This window comes from Pan paniscus, chromosome 2 (assembly GCF_029289425.2).
Source record: "Pan paniscus chromosome 2, NHGRI_mPanPan1-v2.0_pri, whole genome shotgun sequence".
Lineage (NCBI taxonomy): Eukaryota > Metazoa > Chordata > Mammalia > Primates > Hominidae > Pan > Pan paniscus.
The window spans coordinates 189,438,400-189,457,205 of NC_085926.1; the positions used below are offsets into that span (position 1 = coordinate 189,438,400).

General features: G+C 37.2%; 1 long non-coding RNA gene across 19 annotated transcripts in view; it reads left to right on the plus strand.

The window, feature by feature from the left end:
• Positions 1 to 18,806, plus strand: part of LOC106634637 (uncharacterized) — a 176,845-nt gene that overhangs the window by 73,430 nt on the left and 84,609 nt on the right. For 15 of the 19 annotated variants that reach the window (XR_010111711.1, XR_010111714.1, XR_010111719.1 and 12 more), the window contains one exon: positions 16,867 to 16,968. The exons of 1 other annotated variant lie outside the window; for it this stretch is intronic. This is a non-coding gene — a long non-coding RNA (uncharacterized LOC106634637). The remainder of the gene's footprint in view (positions 1 to 16,866; positions 16,969 to 18,806) is intronic. 3 more of the 19 variants (XR_010111722.1, XR_010111720.1, XR_010111715.1) reach the window with 3 other exon arrangements.

Here is an 18,806-nt window from a genome sequence, read left to right on the forward strand (position 1 = left end):
CACAATGCAATGCTGCCTCTTAGGTGTACTAAGTAATTATTTGACAAACTTTTATTAAATACCTACTGGATTGATGTTGTCAGGTGCAGGGAACACAGTAAAAAAATAACTGGCTTCGCCTCAGTGGGGCTCATGATTTTCTAGATACATGATACTAAAATCATACTTCATGGAACGCCACCAGCAGCAGGACCTGGGAGCTTCTTAGAAATGAACACTCTATAAGGTCTCACCTGAGACCTACTGAATCTTACGCACATTAAAAATGGAGAAGAGCCGATTCAGACTACTAGGACCCTAGGCTGTAGATGGCAGCTCTTTGTTCGTTTCTTTCTCTGGATTTTAGTTTCTTCACCTGTAAAAAGAAGGGGGAGTTCCTAGATAATATCTGGAGTTAAGTTCACCTCTAATCCTCCTTACGGGTATCCTCTAGGTCACATTGCAGAAAACAGCAAAGTGGAAGTGACTGAGACGATGGATGCCCATAAACTTTTGCCCAGGTGTGTGGGCTCTTGTGTGTATGATAGAGTGAGTGCCTTTTGCAATAAAGATCAAACACATTGGTGCTGGGTTTCTTTGTTTTTCCTTGTTTCTGTACGCGGCTGAAAAGATTAGATTGTGTCCCAGCAAGCTAGATATTGCCTCCAGACAATTTATACGGCTTCTGTATTTATTTAGAGGGCAGGAAGCCTAGCCCAGCTTCTGCTGTATGAGGCAGTGACAGGAGAATTTAAAAGGGCTGTTTCATTAATTTTGGAGGGAATTTATTGCGGACAAAAGACTGCATTATTGATGGTTGGAAGGCAGCACTTGCCTTGTCTCTGAGGAGCTGCGTGGGAGTGCCGCCCCCGCTTGCCTGCAGCCTCCTTGGAGCTGCTGCTGCAGCCGAGGGAAACCCTTCCCGGGGAGGAGGGAGTCATTCTGGCACAGCGCCTGCCTGCCTGCCCGGGGTGCCGAGCTGTGATGGCAGAGCCTCTTTCTGACTGTATCGCTGCAATCTCTGAACAGGAAGGACACTTAGAGGTCACACAGCTCCGTCTCGGCAGTTCACAGATGGGGTCCTCGACATCCACAAAGGGCAAGAGATTTACTCACATATAATGGCAGAAATCAGGTAGAAATCAGGTACAGCTGCATAGCTTCATTGCTCCTGTTTATTTTTTTGCGGAATTAAAACTCTTTTCTAAATGACAGTGGCAGGCTGTGCGTGGGCAGTTTTCTATGTGTTCTTTGCACAGCACTGAACTTTGTTTCTCAAATAATGACAATAACATTATAGTTTTACAGACTTTAAATGATGTAAAAAGGAATTAATCTCTCACACATTCCTGGGAAAGATGAGGCGTTAATGGTTTCCAGCCATTTGCAACGGCTCAGGTCTGGGATAGATTTTTTAGACCTCATCGTCTTTGATGCCAACACCAATTTCGTGAGGTGGGTGTTACAATCCTCATTTGTAGAGGCCCAATACAATTAAAAAGCTTGTTCAAGGTCTCAGAGAATGTAAGCAGCAGAGGTGAATTTTTTTTTAGCCATCTTATTAACTTTTGGAAGTTCAGTTCTAGGTTTACACAGTATGCTTTTGTGAAAGGTTCCAAGCTGGGTTTTTGAAGGTGGGAGAAAGGACCTTTCTGTTAGCAATGGAGGAGAGAGTGGTGACTGCTATGAAACCAAGAGATGACAATAATGTCTATGAACTAGATGAGCTTTGGAAACACAGAATTTCAGGGACCTTGAAACTCAGGCTAGAATGAAGAGTGTGGGAGATGAAAGGAATAGGCTTAGCCAATGTGAGTATTATAAGCAATTGCCTTAGTTCCCACTTTCCTTTGCCAGAACAGAAGCTGTCAATGCAGACTAGAAATGGGCTGAAAGAGGAATTATGGTACAATCTCTTCTACGTACAAATCACTTTCTAGCTTTAAAACGGTGCCTATTTGATCATTTAGAAAGTGAGCAACTTGACTACTCTGTGACCTTACGATTCCCATGACACTTGATCTGGAAGGAATCTTAGACCCCTCTTAACTATCAAATTCAAACCCGATTTGGAATATGAGGACAGAGCCCAAAGAAGGAAGAGAATGTTGCAAAAGCTAATGGCAGAATCAAGGTGTTGCTCAATAGCCACTGTAAAGGGTTCTCTCTACCACACCATGTGGCTTTCTATTATTTATATGCATATGTGTTTGTTATAGGTTTACATACATTTGAAATGCATACACTATATATACAATGTATACATACATATTATGTGTGTGCGTATATGTGTGTGCATATATATGTGTATATATGTATATATGTATATATATGTGTGTATATATATACATATGTATATATATGTGTATATATATGTGTGTATATATACATATGTATATATATATGTGTGTGTGTATGTATATATGTATATATATGTTTTTTCCCTGCCTATTTTTTTCTTCAAATTGTGGAGGCTAATGACCTACCTTCAGTGCAGTGAAAACAAAATTACTGCAAATACTCTCTAAATGCCTAACTGTAGAAACTTTAATTAGAAAAGTTAAAAGAATTGTAGTAAATAGAGCTGTGCTTAGAGTACAGCTGTGCCTATTCTTTCTGCTTACAGATTTTACTCAGGCAGATTTTTAAAGTTGGAGATAATTAGATTTAGGAGGTTGGAGGTCATAGAATAGGACTGGAGAGGTATTAGCACTCAGAAATCCTAAGTGTTGTAGGAAAGGCAGCCTGAACAGAATTGCACATTAGTTAAAAACGAGTAAATTGCCGTAAGGTTATTTAGTTTTAAAACCCCTAGATTGTCTGCTATATAGTGGAGGGAACATTACTATGGAGTATAATATAGATTTATTTTTCAGTGTCTGACAGAAAAAGAAATTCAGAAGATTGAATAATATAAAAATAGAATAGAAATAGATCCAAGGACAAAACATTACATGGAAAACATGGTAGAAGAGGAAAATTAACTGATTAAATGAGAGAAGTTACACACAAATTAGGAATCCCCCAACAGGCCAACAAATTCAAATGGCAAAATGAGATAGTTTAGAATCAGAACGTTATTCCTCAAAGTGTGGCCGTGGGTCACCCACTTTAGAATCATCTGCGAACTGGTTGAAATGCAGATTAGAGGGCTCCCACTTCAGTTCTCTGGAATCAAAGCCTGGGAATAGGGTTTGGTAACAAGTGACAAATACTCTAGTTACTTCTTATGCACACGAAAATCTGGAACCACTGGGCCACATAATTTTACACATTGCAAATAAATAGAAAAAGAAAACATCTAGAATGGCAGTTTGCACAATTTAAGGAGTAAACTATTTGGGAATCTTAATCCTAAAATTCAGAAAACAGACTTAATAATAAGCAGCACAGTATCCATGCATTTTCCATTTTTAATTTGTAGAACAAATATTGATTGGAATACTAGATAATACACACAGTATTTATGTTGCTTTGATTTATACCCTGCTATGATAAACTATTAGACATGAATTCCCTGGCCTTTTTTCCATTTATTAAAAAAAGGAGAGTCTTGATATCTATGGAGTTATAAGAAAAGAGGTTCAAGGAAGAGAAGACAGGGATACAGAAAAGGAATATATTTTGCTTGAATATAAAACCATATTTCTTTAGGCACAGTACATACTGCCTTTATTTTATATGGCTCTGATAATTAATAGTGAAATAATTGTGCTGAGAGAAAAATATTGAAAATAAGTAGAAAAATTTTCCAAATTGAGTTGTCCATGTACATACACATATATTGTGAAGTAACTAATAGATAATGGAAAAGAAGTTAAGCGTTTGAAAAATTTCCTTTAATGAGTTCAGAAAGGTTCACTTTTTGCTCCTTACCTTGGCAAGCAAGTTCCTTATTCTTTCACAAGGTGGTGCTGTAAATGTGACTTCCCTTGATTGGCTGAAAATAACCTTTGTTAGTTTTGGAATAATATGAAGTTTAGCTTGCCGTACCCTCTTGCCAGTTAACAGTAAAGCATTTATTAGTAACTTTCTGATCACTTGTTATTGGCCATGAGAGAATAGAGAATGTACAGGAAGTCATCTGGAGAAAAACATGGCATCTACTTTGATCTGAAGGTGGAGAGCAAAACCCTTAGCATAGTCGCTTACGTATCCCAAAGGGACAAATCTCCAGTTACAGTTCTCACGAAAATAATAATGGGACCAAAACGCAAGAGCGGAAAATTCTCATTGTGTTTGATTTATAGCAACTAAGGCTAGTTTTTTTCCTCATTTCTCTTTCTTTTTAACTTTATTTTTAAATTTGGAATTTTATAATTTGTGCTTTGATGACTGGGTAAATTGGCGTGAGTGGCTTATCATTATTTAGATTTTTGTTCATGAATATGTTTATATATTTTTGATGTTTAACTTCACTATCTTACCTGATTTTAAGCAATCCTCTCAGAAAGTAGTTTATCCTATTTACTTGAATAGTTTGTAGAAAAAAATTTGCTATTATATACAGTTTTAAGATATGATGAAACCTAGAAGGAAGTCAGAATTAATGAGATTATTGCATTAAATTATTTTCTTCCTCCACCTCTCAAATTGTTATTTTTGTTTAAATGTCTCCTTCTTTCTTCTTAATCTTGGGAAATTTTATTAGCATTGAGAATCTTTTCCTTTTGCGATGGTGGTAAGGAATGAGGAGTTAACCATTTTTATCCTACTATTGTGTTTAGATTCATATAATCCAAGTGCTTCTATACCCATGTGGTTTTGTGCTCAATAGTACAGAACTGACTTTAGGAACTGGAGTATAAATAAAAATTAACCAATGGCAGAATGTTTAGAACTGGAAGAAAAATTAGAAATAACCTAATTGATTGCCATTTGTGGTATAATAAAAGTATATATATTTGGTCTTTGTCCCTGGTTCCTGACACAAACCACCTACAACCACTGGAATTTTGTTATTCATAATGAGCCCCTTTTGACCATTCCTGATTTTATGCTAACGTGGTAACGCTTGTTGTGCACCTAGATAGCTTCAGGATGCAGGCTAGTTGCCAGAAGAAAAACCATCCACCTGGTTAAAGAATTAGAACTATTAGCCCTGTCTCCAACCTCATGGAGGGGAGAAGAGCTGGAGAGTTTAATAACTAATTCTTTAATCGATTATATCTATGTAATGAAACTTTTATAAAAACTTTGAAACATAGCCAGGTGCAGTGGCACATTCCTGTAGTCACAGCTACTTGAGACGCTGAGGCAGAAAAATTGTTTGAGCACAGAAATTTGAGTTTGTAGTGCATCATGATCTTGCCTATGAATAGTCACTGCATTCCAGCCTGGGCACATAGCAAGACCTTATCTCTACACACACACACACACACACACACACACACACTTTACTAAGGGAGCTTCTGTGTTGCTGAACATGTCCATGTACTGGGGGAGTGGTGTACCCAGAGAAGGCACAGAAGCTCTGTATGCCCCCTCCCCCCAGTATCTTGCCCTACACACTTCTTCCATTTGACTGTTTCTGAATTGTTCCCTTTATAATAAAACAGTAATCGTAAGTACAGTGACTTCCTGAGTTGTATAAATCATTCTAGTAAATTATGGGGCCTGAAGGGGGATTGTGAAGAACCTCCAAATTTATAGTTGTTAGGCAGAAGTGCAGGTAGCCTAAAGACCTCGTTGTGACTGGCAGAAGTGGAGGCAGGCTTGCAAGATGGAACCCTTAACTTGTGGGATCTGTGTTAATTCGGGGTAGTTGATATCAGAATTGAATTGAATTGTCGGACACCAATTAATGTTGGAGAACAAGAGAATTGGATATTGTGGGAAATCCAAACACACTTTTTCTTGTCTCCTCAATATGATAGAAAGTTTAGACACAAGACATGGTAAGTGATACGCCTAATTCATGCTGCAAACCACATTAGAAGGTGATAAAACCAAAAAGAGACTTCAGGCCTTTGACTGTAAGTGCTGTGATCTTTTCTCTACACCACACTGCCTTTATACCACACATTTATTTATGTGTCAGCTTTTGATTCATGAATAGAACCCAGTCTTTTGCATGAGAGAAGAATTAGGATGGTTGGAAAATTTATAAGAAGTGGGAATTATCTGTGACTTCTAAACCACCTACAACAACAGAAGGCTGGGAGAATTAAAGGATTATTCTACATTCCCAAATCACCAGTACATTTCCTAAGATTTTCAAAGAGACATCTGGTGAGTTCTAATTTGAAGAGAAAAAAATATTTCTTTCTAATATAAAAAGCTAATATTTAAGAAGAGGAAACAGAACTGATAATAATGCTTTGCAATCAATGAGACTTTGCAATGTAATTTTACAAGGCCCTTGCTCATTTATTTCTAGTTTGCTATTAATAGGACCGTGAGCTTGAAAGGTGAATAAACTGAGGCTAGGGGAATGTTGTGGTCAAATAATCTACCCAAGATGAAGAGCTATAAGTAGTGGACCAAGGTTGGTATCATAGGTTCTTGACTTATACATCAATGGTACTTTTCAGGATCACAGGAGAAGACCATTTTGCTATGATCTGTGCTACAAACATTTATTAAGGGTCAGCTCTGCACTGTACCCTGAATGATAGGGGCTAGGAAGATGAATAAAATAAACCCTCAATCTTCAAGCTGTTTATTATCTAGTACAGGTGGCAGACACATATAAATTAGAATATCCTTCAGTGTGATAATTCTGTAGTATAGGTTCACTCAGTACAAGAGGAGGATAATGAAGGTAACATTGCGTCTATTCTGACTCAAAGCCACCAGCAGCTCACACCTGAACTATTACACTTCCCTTCTCTGTCTCTTCTTTGGTCTTGCTTTACACTGTCCATTTACCTCACATAAGTAGGACTCATTCTTTTAAAATGCAGATTAGAACATGTCAATCCTCTGTGTAAAGTCTTCAAAAGTAATCCTTTCTATTACTGAACTTAGAATCAAATTCAATCCTCCTTTCAGGGCCAAAAATACCTTACAACCGCTGACCTCTGCCGACTATTCCACCTTTCCATATTGAGCACTTTTCACTTTGTTCACTATGCTCCAACCACCGTGGCTTTCTTTGCACTTGGCAAATAAAGCAAGCTTATTCCAATTAATTTCCACTTTAGGGCCTGTATTAGTGTGTTCTCACGCTGCTAATAAAGACATACCTGAGACTGGATAATTTATAAAAGAAAGAGGTTTAATTGGCTCACAGTTCCACATGGCTGGGGAGGCCTCACAATCATGGTGGAAAACAAAGGAAGAGGGAAGGGTCTTCTCTGGTGGTGAGCAAGAGAGAGTGCTTGTGCAGGGAAACTCCCATTTATAAAACCATCAGATCTTTTGAGAGTTATTCACTACCATGAGAACAGCACGGGAAAGACCCACCCCCATGATTCAATTACCTCCCACCAGGTCCCTCCCATGACCTATGGGAATTACGGGAGCTACAGTTCATGATGAGATTTGGGTAGGGGTCACAGCCAAACCATGTTAGGGCCTCTGTACCTTAGTACATTTTGGACCAGAAATATTCTAGCATTATGGGCCATTCACTTAGAATGCTCTGGGTTCATAGTTTCTCTCTTCTCTTCCTCTCTTTTCCCCTTATCTCTCTCACTCTTATTTGACTATTTTTGCCTTTAGATAACAATTCAAATATCTCTTTTTCAGAGAACCCTTCCCTGATGACCTTAATTACAGCACCCCATCCACACAGCTGGCAGTTCTTCTCTATCACATCACTTTATACTCTTTAGGCCATTTCACGTTCTCCAAAACATCGGGCTTATTTATATTTATCTATGTATTCCTTTCCTCTCCTCATTTTACTCACTGGCCCCTGCTCCCGTTACTAAAATAAATGTTCGATGAGGTCACAGACTGTGCCTCTTTCACTGATAGTTGTATCCGCAGTATTTAAAATATTGCCTGGTACATAGTAAGCTCTTGATGTTTATTTTATAAATAAATACATTTTCCTAGGAGGATTGGGTGAAGGTGTTAAGTAGGAGGTTACATTTTGAAGAATGAAGCTCCAGATAGAGTTTTCAAGAAGAGAAAAAGTCCAGGTTTGTATATTAACCTAGAATTACACATAATGAATTATTCACCCAATCCCCAAATCTGGTACAGATTCATTATTTTATTATCTTCTGATTGAAATGTAAACTATAACATCTGCTCAAATAGGACATCTACTAAATTTTGAAGGAGTTTTGACCATTTTACAAATAAGACTCTTTTGCAGAGGAGTGAGCCTGTGGTGTTCCATTTCACCACTGAGTTGCTCTGTCTTATATTTCTGACTTCTCCATCCTTTCATCCCAGTCTTTGTATTTTTTTTTCTTCCTAACTATGCTCAGGCTGGCCAGCGACACCTATACACCACCACTGTTGGCAGCTCTCAAGGACTATGCCTTTGTTGCTGTTATTCAAGGAGGCCACACACTGCAATTGTACCTGCCAGGTCACCTAAGTTAAAGCTAAACAGAGGATAGCAGCAATTCGAGGGAATTCAAGTGGAATAAAGCATTTTAATATTGGGCAATTTTGCTTCTTTCACTGCTTTGTTCTGGCTATGGGGACAGTTTGAACTGAGCTTCTGAGAGAGCCGAAGGTACCTTTGTGAAACTCCCAGCTGTTCTTCCATTTTCTCTCTTATGCCATCTGTGACTTGGAAAAAAATAAAGTTTCCTCGGTGTATGGTGGAGTGGGAATGAGGATTATGTGAAAGTACTTGTCGCACCAAGCTGGCCTCTATTTCTGACCTTACATTAAATGAAGTCAGGCAGTTTTATGATTATAGAAAAGTACTGTAGTACTCACTCCTAAGTATATTGGTATGCAAACATTGGGACAACTTTTCAATCTCTTACAAGGGGTGCTTTATGTTACTTTATTTCAAGCAACACTTACAAGGTACTTGTTGTTATTAAAACCCCATACTATGAATGAAAGATGAGTAATTGAATCTAGAAGGGATATGCAGGGCAAGTCTGTGTGTGTGTCTCTGTGTGTGTGTGTGTGTGTGTGAGAGAGAGAGAGAGAGAGACATACTATAATAAGAATATTTTAAGTGACATCTTAGAAGGAACTTAAAGATGGTTAAAATCTCAATATGGTGATATTGCAAACAAGAACAGGCTTCAGGACTGCAGATTCATTGGTGGTCGGTCTTCAATGATCAGCTGAAGTAAAATAGGATAATCCTGTATTAGGAAAGTCATCGTCTTAAGGTAATGGCCTAGAGCTAAGAAAATTCAGCGTATGTTTGGAAAATCAAATAGGTCAATTTGGCCGCCATGTGTGGTATAAATGCAGGATTATGTGAAATGCAACTAGAAAAATAGAAATGAGAAATATTATACAGCTCTTTAAATGACAAGCAAATGACTATCTTATAGGTAAGAGGGGGGATCCAGAAGCTTATGCATAGGTAGTAGACATGTTTGGAGGCACAGGCTAAACAGATTAACTTAGTAAACTAGGCAGCATATCCTGAAAATGGAGAATCCGGAACAGACAGAGTGACACCAGATGGAATGTTTTATCGGGTAATACCGTGGAGCTGAATGAGGCATGTGAAGGAGCGTGGCTCAGGTGGACCAGTTGCCATTCGGAGGCCATGAATCCAGGCTCCTCAATTTCTAATATTTAGAATGGAAGGGGAAGGATGGTGATATCCACAGAAATACAGAATTTATAAGGCGATGCTAATTTGAGGGTAAAATAATAGGTCCACAAAAATAAAAGTCCCCTGGTAACTTCCTGGTGTCCCATTCTGTCCTGAAACACTCTGCTCAGTGAATAATTTAGAATAGACTTTGATCAGTCTTTATGATATGTCCTCATGCCCCAGATTAAAGGGCTAGTTCATACCTTAACTCAAATGGTAAATAGAATGAGAAAATTCCTTGGCTGGCAGTAGAATTAATTGCCTTTTCTCCCCTTCCGGGAGGTCTTGGTATGAAGGAAGCTGGGTATAATGAAAAGTGCACAGGCTTTAAAGCCACAGCCTTGAGTCTGAATATTGGATGTTCCTTAGTTAGGGTGTGATCATGAGAAAATTTACAGAAATAATGATATGAACCAAGGCTCTTAGGAGGGTTCACAACATATTGTGTCTCCTTCATCACTATATGCCTGACAATTTACAGTTGTAGGTGCCGTTGCTTTTCAGTAAGAATTTTTTTTTTTAGATAGACTTCTATTTCATGTGGCATTTTTTTTCCCTGAATTTTATCTCAAAAGGACCCTTTCTTGAAATGTCAAGATGGTATTGCCATAAGGCTATCTTCCCATGAGCAGTCTTTTGGCTGATAACTAGTTCCACCAAAAGTCTACCATGTCAGAAAGCATTGCCTAATCCTTGCACCTAAAAGAAATCAGAGTTATTAAAAGTCAGACTGATGGTTCGATAGGGCATTTACCAAAATGCCAAAACATTTAATCATAGTTCCTATTATTGGAATTTGGGGAGAATAAGTGTTTGGGAAGGTCTGGGATATAGTGCAAAGTTATGAAAGTATAGACTGCTTCTACCATGTATGAACACTAAATTCCTAATTTAAGAAAGAAACTGAAATATAGAGGCAGTCAGTTTAGAAGGGTGTGCAGTAATATGAGTATTATTCAAGTACCTAGGATTGATTTGTCATATTTTTGGCTGGGCGTGGTGGCTCACGCCTGTAATCCCAGCACTTTCTGAGGCTGAGGTGGGTGGATCATGAGGTCAGGAGATGGAGACCATCCTGGCCAACATGGTGAAACCCTGTCTCTACTAAAAACACAAAAATTAGCTGGGCATGGTGGCATGCGCCGTAGTCCCAGCTACTCAGGAGGCTGAGGCAGGAGAATCGCTTGAACCTGAGGTGCAGTTTGCAGTGAGCCAACATCTCGCCACTGCACTCCAGCCTGGCGACAGAGTGAGACTCCATCTCAAAAAAAAAAAAAAAAGTTTTATGAGGGACCTGAGAGCTGTCTTAAATGCTTAAAGATCTAACATATAGACCTTTGGGTCAGATTCACATTGGCCCACATTGCGTCAAGGTGGCTGAGTACAACCATTTACTGGTTTGGCTGTAGAAGAAAGTTCCACATTTACTGGAAGGACTAAAAGAGCTCTAAGCACCATTTCATAAGCTGCTATAAATTGCTTAAGGAAATTGGGATATTTGTATCTTTAATTGTAGGAAAGAGCCAGTCCTTGACTCATCTTAATCTGTTAATGCTTCCATTTACCTTTAACTTCAACTAGAAAAGGGGTTTACTGATGATGGTTTAACTTCAGAAGGTGATCATAATATTACCTACTGGTAGATTAATAAACACCAATATATCTATTTTAAGTTTAATCAATTCACATTAACTTTACCTTCTCCTGTCTCATTAAATATAAATTAAATGCATAGTTAGGAAGCTTAACTGAAAACATTTTCCAGAATTTACGCAAAGCATGAATACAAAATATGTTAATGGCAGCTGGAGGCAGAGGAACTCCAATACTATAACATTTAGCAAAAAGCATGTTACTATGTTGGCGAGCAAAACCCAGAATGAAAGACAATTAGACATACCTATTAAATGCATATTTCGTTATTCCATGAAAAAAAAAATCAAAGGCATCATGGCACTGTCATGGCAGTGATGTAATATTTCCATCTATAATCACTACATGCAGATTTAGTAACATTGATTTCATTTCACCTATTTCTGGGGCTACAGTTCAGTGTATTTCTGCCTGGTTAGTTTGAAAATTGTTAATGTGGTATAAATGGAAGTAAATTGAAGATGCAATATAGAGAATTGAACCGTAGCTTAAAACATGCTACACCTAAAATAATAGGAGGGCTAATGTTCAGAAAATGGATGAACAGTCCACACATTTCTTCCATCTATTTCTAAAGCTTGAAATTTAAATGAGAGGTTCTGTTTTGGATATGGCATTTAGTGATCATAAATAAGTATAATCTGCTGGAAATTATTAGGATTCTAATTTTATACTAGGGACCCAGTGTCAGCCTAACAGTCAAGTATTAACTTCTCTAAGATATACAAATATTTTCTTATGGGAAGAAATAATTTGGGGAAGCAGTTTCACATTGATTTCTCTGTACATCTTACACAGAATTTCCGTGTGCTATCCCTACCATTATTCTCCTTTCTTCCCTCACTGTGTTTTCTTCAGGATTCTCAAAGGAGGAGGATCGAACTGATAGCAGTGGGTCCCTCCTGCTTTCCTCGTAGACATGCACATTATCTACAGACAGAAAAGGAACCCTTTCTCAAAAAATTTCTGACTTCTTGATCTGAAGAATTGAAAAAAATACACAGGATCAGATTCACCATTGTCCTCCCATGTTGAACATATTATTCAGTAGGTTTTAGAAACATGTGCTGACTTAACAGGTGCTATTGACTGAATGTTTGTCCCCCTAAAATTTCTATGTTGAAACCTAACCCCCAGTGTGATGGAATTCGCAGGTAGGCCCTTTGGGAGGTGATTAGGTCGTGAGGGTGGCACCCTCAAGAATGGAATCAATGCCCTTACAAAAGAGGCCTCAGAGAGTTCCCTTGCCCTATTTCCCCATGTAAGAACACGCAGAGAAGATGGGCATCCATGAAGCAGAGAATGATTGGCCCTTACCAGATGCTGAATCTGCCAGTGCCCTGACCTGGGACTTCCCAGTTTCCAGAACTGTGGGTAATGGATTTCTGTTGTTTATAAGCACCCAGCTTACGGTATTTTGTTATTGCAGCCTGAATGAACTAAGAAAACAGTTGACAACAGCATAATTTTTCTATTGAGGGAATATAGTTTTATTTTGGGTTGTTGCAATATTAAGAATATTATAGTCATGCATAGGCCACAGAGTCATCAGGAGTTAATAGAATCTCTGGGATTACAAATAGATGTCCCAATCTATTTTCCTTAGAATATGAATATTGTAAGCATTCTGCATTTTAGATCAACTGGAATTGTCAGGTGATGATGACCACACTAGTGTTTCAATGATTAAATGACATGCCCTTGGTCTATGGCATGAAAGGATTGTTCCACATTTATTTTCTAAATTAAAGTTAAGACCTGAATATCAGAAGAATAACCAAACAAGGAAACAGGAAAGAATAGTAATATAGTTCAGAAAAAGGACTTATCTTCTGAGGGTACAGTCATGTTTTTATAATTTTATTTTTCTATAGATAGAATTATTGTGGATATTGGTATTAACTTATATGCATAATTGAAGAGGTAATAGATAAGAAATGGCTGTATTCTGCAACATTGAAATGATATTTTCCTCCACTTTTTTCTTATCGAGTTATTCCACTTTAGAAGTTATTTGAAAGTACAAAGGAAGATGAACCAACATTAGTAAGTGATCACAATGAAGGTTAAGATAGGCAACTTGAAAAAAGAGTATTTTGTCAGTAAGTTAGGAATTTGATTTTATCTAAGGTAGAAAATTTTTACAAGAGGAAAGACAGAAAAGATTATCTTTTAGCATCAACCTCTCTAACAGTAAGAATGAGGAAATACAGAACAAAACCACCCACATGGATGATACAAGAAACATCTCCAAAACTCCTACACAGAAATCTAAACATCTGAGTTTTTGTTCCGAGTCTATTCAAGTTGAGTTGTATGACCTTGGGTAAATCCTTTTATATTGTGATTCTTGGGGTCCATATGTGTAAAATAACTTGGTTGGAAATAAAGAACTTAAATTCCTTGAATCTCTGGCATTCTATAGCATGGCTTTCCAGTGTGGAAACACAAGTGATGATGCGGTTTTTATATGTTTTTGTTTTCTTTCCTTTCGTTTTGTGGGAATTCATTATTTCACTGTAGATCCTTTGAGAAGCACGATTTTAGGAGATGGTACCAATGAACCAAAGTCATTTTGAGTTTATGTAAATTGAAGCAAAAGTCATTTCTTCTTATTAAAGTCATTTAGGATTTCTACAGTCTTGAAGGTTATATGGAATTTGCCATGTTCGACTTTTGTAATTTGGTCTTTGATGTACCCATTAACCTCTCTTACTGGATTCAAGGGTAAGATGCCTTTTATTAATGTGTATTTCATCATCAAAGTTAACAAACTTGGTACAATTGTCTTTTGTTACTGATTATTAGACATTCTCCTTACCTAGAAAAGGGGAGAAATGATGGAGTGGAAATATATAGTGCTAGACTATTAGGCAAAGACAATGAGTCATTTAAATTCCCTTGCAGAGAGAGAGCAACACACTTTCATATCCACTGAACAGATGCACAATTGCTCTCCTTTGCACTCTGATTTCGATGAGAGCTATATGACATCTCAATTTAGACTTCCAATACATCAGTTATTTAACTTTTAAGGTAGGGGAGAGGTATTATGCCCATCACAGATGTGTTCTGAGGATCAGCTCTTATAGTGCAAGGCTCTAAAATATTTTGCATGAAAATACTATTTTTAATATTTTACTGCTTATTGTTTACTCAGCAGGTCAGTACTTTTCTCTCCATCTTTCTGATAAGAGGAGAAGAGATAAATAAGAGGGAACAGAAAGAGACAATAGTGCCGATGGAGGTGAGAAAGCTCAGAGAAAGCAACTAATGCGCCTGAAGTCACACGCAGTTAGTAAAAGGACTGACACTAACGATGAGGTGTCCTCATCCCAGTTGCTGCCCTATTCACCTTTGGGTAGCTCAAATTAGTTTGAAGCCTCTACTTCGAATCCTGTGTCTAGTGCTCACATTGTTCTTTCCTTAGAAATATGTAGATCAACATTGACAATTGAAACAATAATTTCATCTATTATCAAAATTGGAGAGGTTTGTTTTCATCCAGGTCTGAAGTGCACCATCGAGCTAAAAGACATTACTGCCACACACTGTAAACAAACAGCATTGTTATTGAAAACGTGCTTTAAAAATAATTATTACCCTTTATAAAGTGCTGACTTTATGCCAGCATTATTTTAATTGCTTTACTTATTTTAACTTATTGAATCCTCATGAAAGACTTGTGTAAGGTAGTTACTCTTATTATCATCATCTCAGCTTTGTGAATGAAAAAACTGCTGCCCACTGAGGATAAATCACTTGCCTAAGGTCACACAGCTGGTAAGTGCTTACACGGAAAAATTAGAACTAGGTGGTCTGGCTCTGCTGTCTGCGCTCCTCCCCACTACATGCTATAGTCCATCAAAATAATAATTATCTCATCTCTTTTTTTGTTCTAGAGAACTTTAAAATACAAAAAAAGTACCAAGAGGAAAATAAAGTTCATCTTTGTTCCTACCACGTGGAGATAATCACTGTTGACAATACTGAGTTGTGTTGTTAATTGCAGATCAAATTACAGAAAAAATGTCCATGCGTTTTAGCAGCCATGTAATTCAGTGAAGTTTCTTTCATTGGATGTCATTGGATGTTACAACATGTCCAGGGTGGAGATTTCTCAGAATATTTTTGGCCTTGTAAAATAAAAGGCCATTATTTGAAAGCTTACTCCCTATTTTTTTTTTTTTAAGAAATTAAGGGTTTTATTGAAAATGAAAGTACACTCCACAGTGGTGTGGGAGTGGGCCTGAGCATAGGGGCTGAAAGGCCCTGCTACAGAATTTTTGGGAGTTTCTCCCCAGAGGATTCCTTCGATTACTTGGGGTACACCCTGTGTAAATGGAGAGGATGTTCACACAACACTGGTGTGTTGCTGGCCCTTTGGACATCCTGACAAAATATCGATTAAAATGCGCTTTCTTAAATGAAGTGATCGCCTCTGGACTGACTGAAGTTTCCTGTGTATCTGGCCCACTTCCAACCATTATCTAGCATAGAGGGAGGAGAGTTGGTGCCGCGAGAGCTTGTGACATTATTTCCAGACTAATGTGTCTTATGTTTATAATCATACAGTTATTTAGAAATTCTGGATAAAAGTAGCTTTCTATATGTAAGCAATAATTCTGTGGTTACCAATAATGTGAAGATAGAGTAAATCCAAAGGCAAACATTTAAAAAAAGGACAGCCTTCTCGATAAACACAAAACAAGCAGCTTAAACACCTTGGGCTCACTCTTCTGACTTCAGTTCAATAAAGAAACTGTTCATAGGAATTTGCTACTTAAGACATTTTCTTGGGTCGTCCATGATTAATTCCTTCAAAGGAGGCAGGTTAGGTATGCGGGAATGGATGTCTTCTGGGATTTGACTTGAGTGTCTGAGTGCTAAGCAGGGGCTTCGTTGTATATTCAGCGGCATTATTTCACTAGGGAAATAGTTGTAGGGCACACAAATGAGGGGAATTTGTATATTCTTTAATTTCCTTTTCTAACTTAAAAACAATTTAATGCAACTGTGCATAGTCTCATAAGCAGGTGAAAAGGGGAAAGTGATTTCAAGCGCCAGAATCCTTTGGTGTCCTGGAAAATACATGTGGCCTAAACATTACAAATCAGTTTTATTTGCTGTGCTTGTAATATTTCAGATTAACTCGTTGCCTTTCATTGGTTTATTATACAATCTGTTTTCAAGGAGACATTATTTAATTGTAAGGAATAAATTGCTTGTGTGTGTGTGTGTGTCTGTGTGTGTATGTATCGAGTCCTAATATAATTATTTTCACTGTAGATTCCAGTGAATTTCTAAATAATCTTGGGAATACAATCTTTTGTTTATGAATTATTTGCAAGCAGACAAAATTCCTGATATTTATTCTATAATTAAATCATGATTCTTATAGCCAAGTAATGATGCAACCATTGTGAATTATATAAAAAAAGAAAATCCATATAAAATACAAATTTAATAAAAGCTTTCTAAATGGTAATTCTGGCAAGATAAAATGCAAAAAAAAGTAACCTATTATTTTTTTTTAGCAGGGAGAGACCAAAGCTTGTGTGGAAAGCTGGGAGGAGATAGACTTCCGTGAGCTATGGATTCACCCTCATGGAATTTAGATTCCAGTTAGGTAACGAAAAGTAAGCAAAGAGTGAGAACTAAACCCATAAATTGTGATTCACATAAAATGGCAGAATTTTATAAGTATAAATTATAGTTTGTTGCTATACAACTTTTATTTTTGTTATTGCCTTAAGCTATGGAAGCATCTCAAAGAATTTTATGATATGAAACTAATCTTTCCATTTTGGGGACTGGGAAAACTCATGCACTAATAAATTGAATAACTTGGCCCTACCATCATAAAAAGAAGAAAATTTCTTGAGATTTAGGCCTCAAGTTCTCATTCACACTTCCTATCTACTAACATTCCAAATAACATGCTCTATTTTTCACAGAATCACAAGGTTGCCATCCATCCTTCTTGACATCTTTGGTGTCGCTTGACATTTCTTGGTAGAGGGAAGCACTAATGCATGACTCCAAATTGGGGCAATAGGACCATTTTCATACTTGAAAACAAAGAAACATATAACCTAGAGATGCCTTCGAAACTTTCTTCCTCTGGAGAGATATAAGAATAGATTAGGTAGTCATTTAGTTCAGACATAGAAAGAATTCCTGGAAGACGAGGAAAAGCAACTTACTGGAAGACATTCAAAGTACCTTTGCACCTCAAATGTCTATGATTCTTGAGGTCTCCCCTGTTTCTATAGGTCTGTGGGTCTACGAGAAAATACAGTACATGGATGAGTGTAGAATCTTTCTTCCTTTTCAGTAATTCAGAGAACAATACAATTTCTGACAATGTGCTTTGTCAATGGACATGACAAATAATTCTTGGACAAAGATACATCTGAATTCTGGATATGGTACAATTAGAATTAGAAATTCATCTGACATTGTTTAGTATTTCCGCCTGAAGAGTAATGGTCACCAGTAAAGTTCTGCATAGGGGAAGGGGGAGAAAAATAAAAGCTGGATGTCCTAGCTACCTTTGTAAAGCCTTACCATCCACTAACTTTGGTGCAGACACCCTGTCCTTGACCTATTACTTACGCACTTTTGCCTCACTGTGACTTTTGCCATCTTCATTCCTCGCCCTCATAATATTTCTTCTAATCAAAATATTACTATCTTCTTATTAAAATCTTATCTGTCTTCAAGACTCTTCTCAAATGTCATCCTCTCTGTGGAGTCTCTTATGGTGAGACTGTTGTCTGTCCTTTATTTGAATCCTCAAAGCACTTAGTGCTTTATTCACAGCCCTTAATCTGTCTGACTTGTAATAAGGTTATTTGTGTTCAATCTTATATTTTCTTCTAAACTCTAAACTATATATGCAGCAATTGTCTTCTACTTCTTTCTTTACCTTCTGAATTGCATAGCAAAATAGCTGCCTTCTGGCAGGTGCTCAAAATTATTTTTTGTATTAAATTGAATGAAATTCTAAAGGGATCTATGCCCATTTCAATGTAAATGATAGTACACTTAATAGGCTAATAAATATAAGTAACTATATCCTAATCACTATAAAATACTATAAAAGATAGTGTTGTAGGATTTAGACTCAGGCAAAATAAAATAAGAATTTTTTCTCTATCACTTAAATTACTTGAATAAATTATTTGGCTTCTCTTTTTTTGATTATCTCATCTCTTAAATTGGGATAATATTTGTATCTTTCTTAAAAGGTGATTGTTAGACAATCCTAATAATATTGACAATACTATCTTAAATAAGATAACACATGTAAGCAGCTCAGGATCATGCCACAAAACTATTATTTTTATTGTATCAGGTTTAGGGATATGCACATAGCAACTACTATCTTCAGGAAGCTTTCAGTCTACTTGAGGCGGCAGAGAAAAAAAACAGATAATAGAATTCATTGTGATAGAGATGTGCTTAAGTGGTT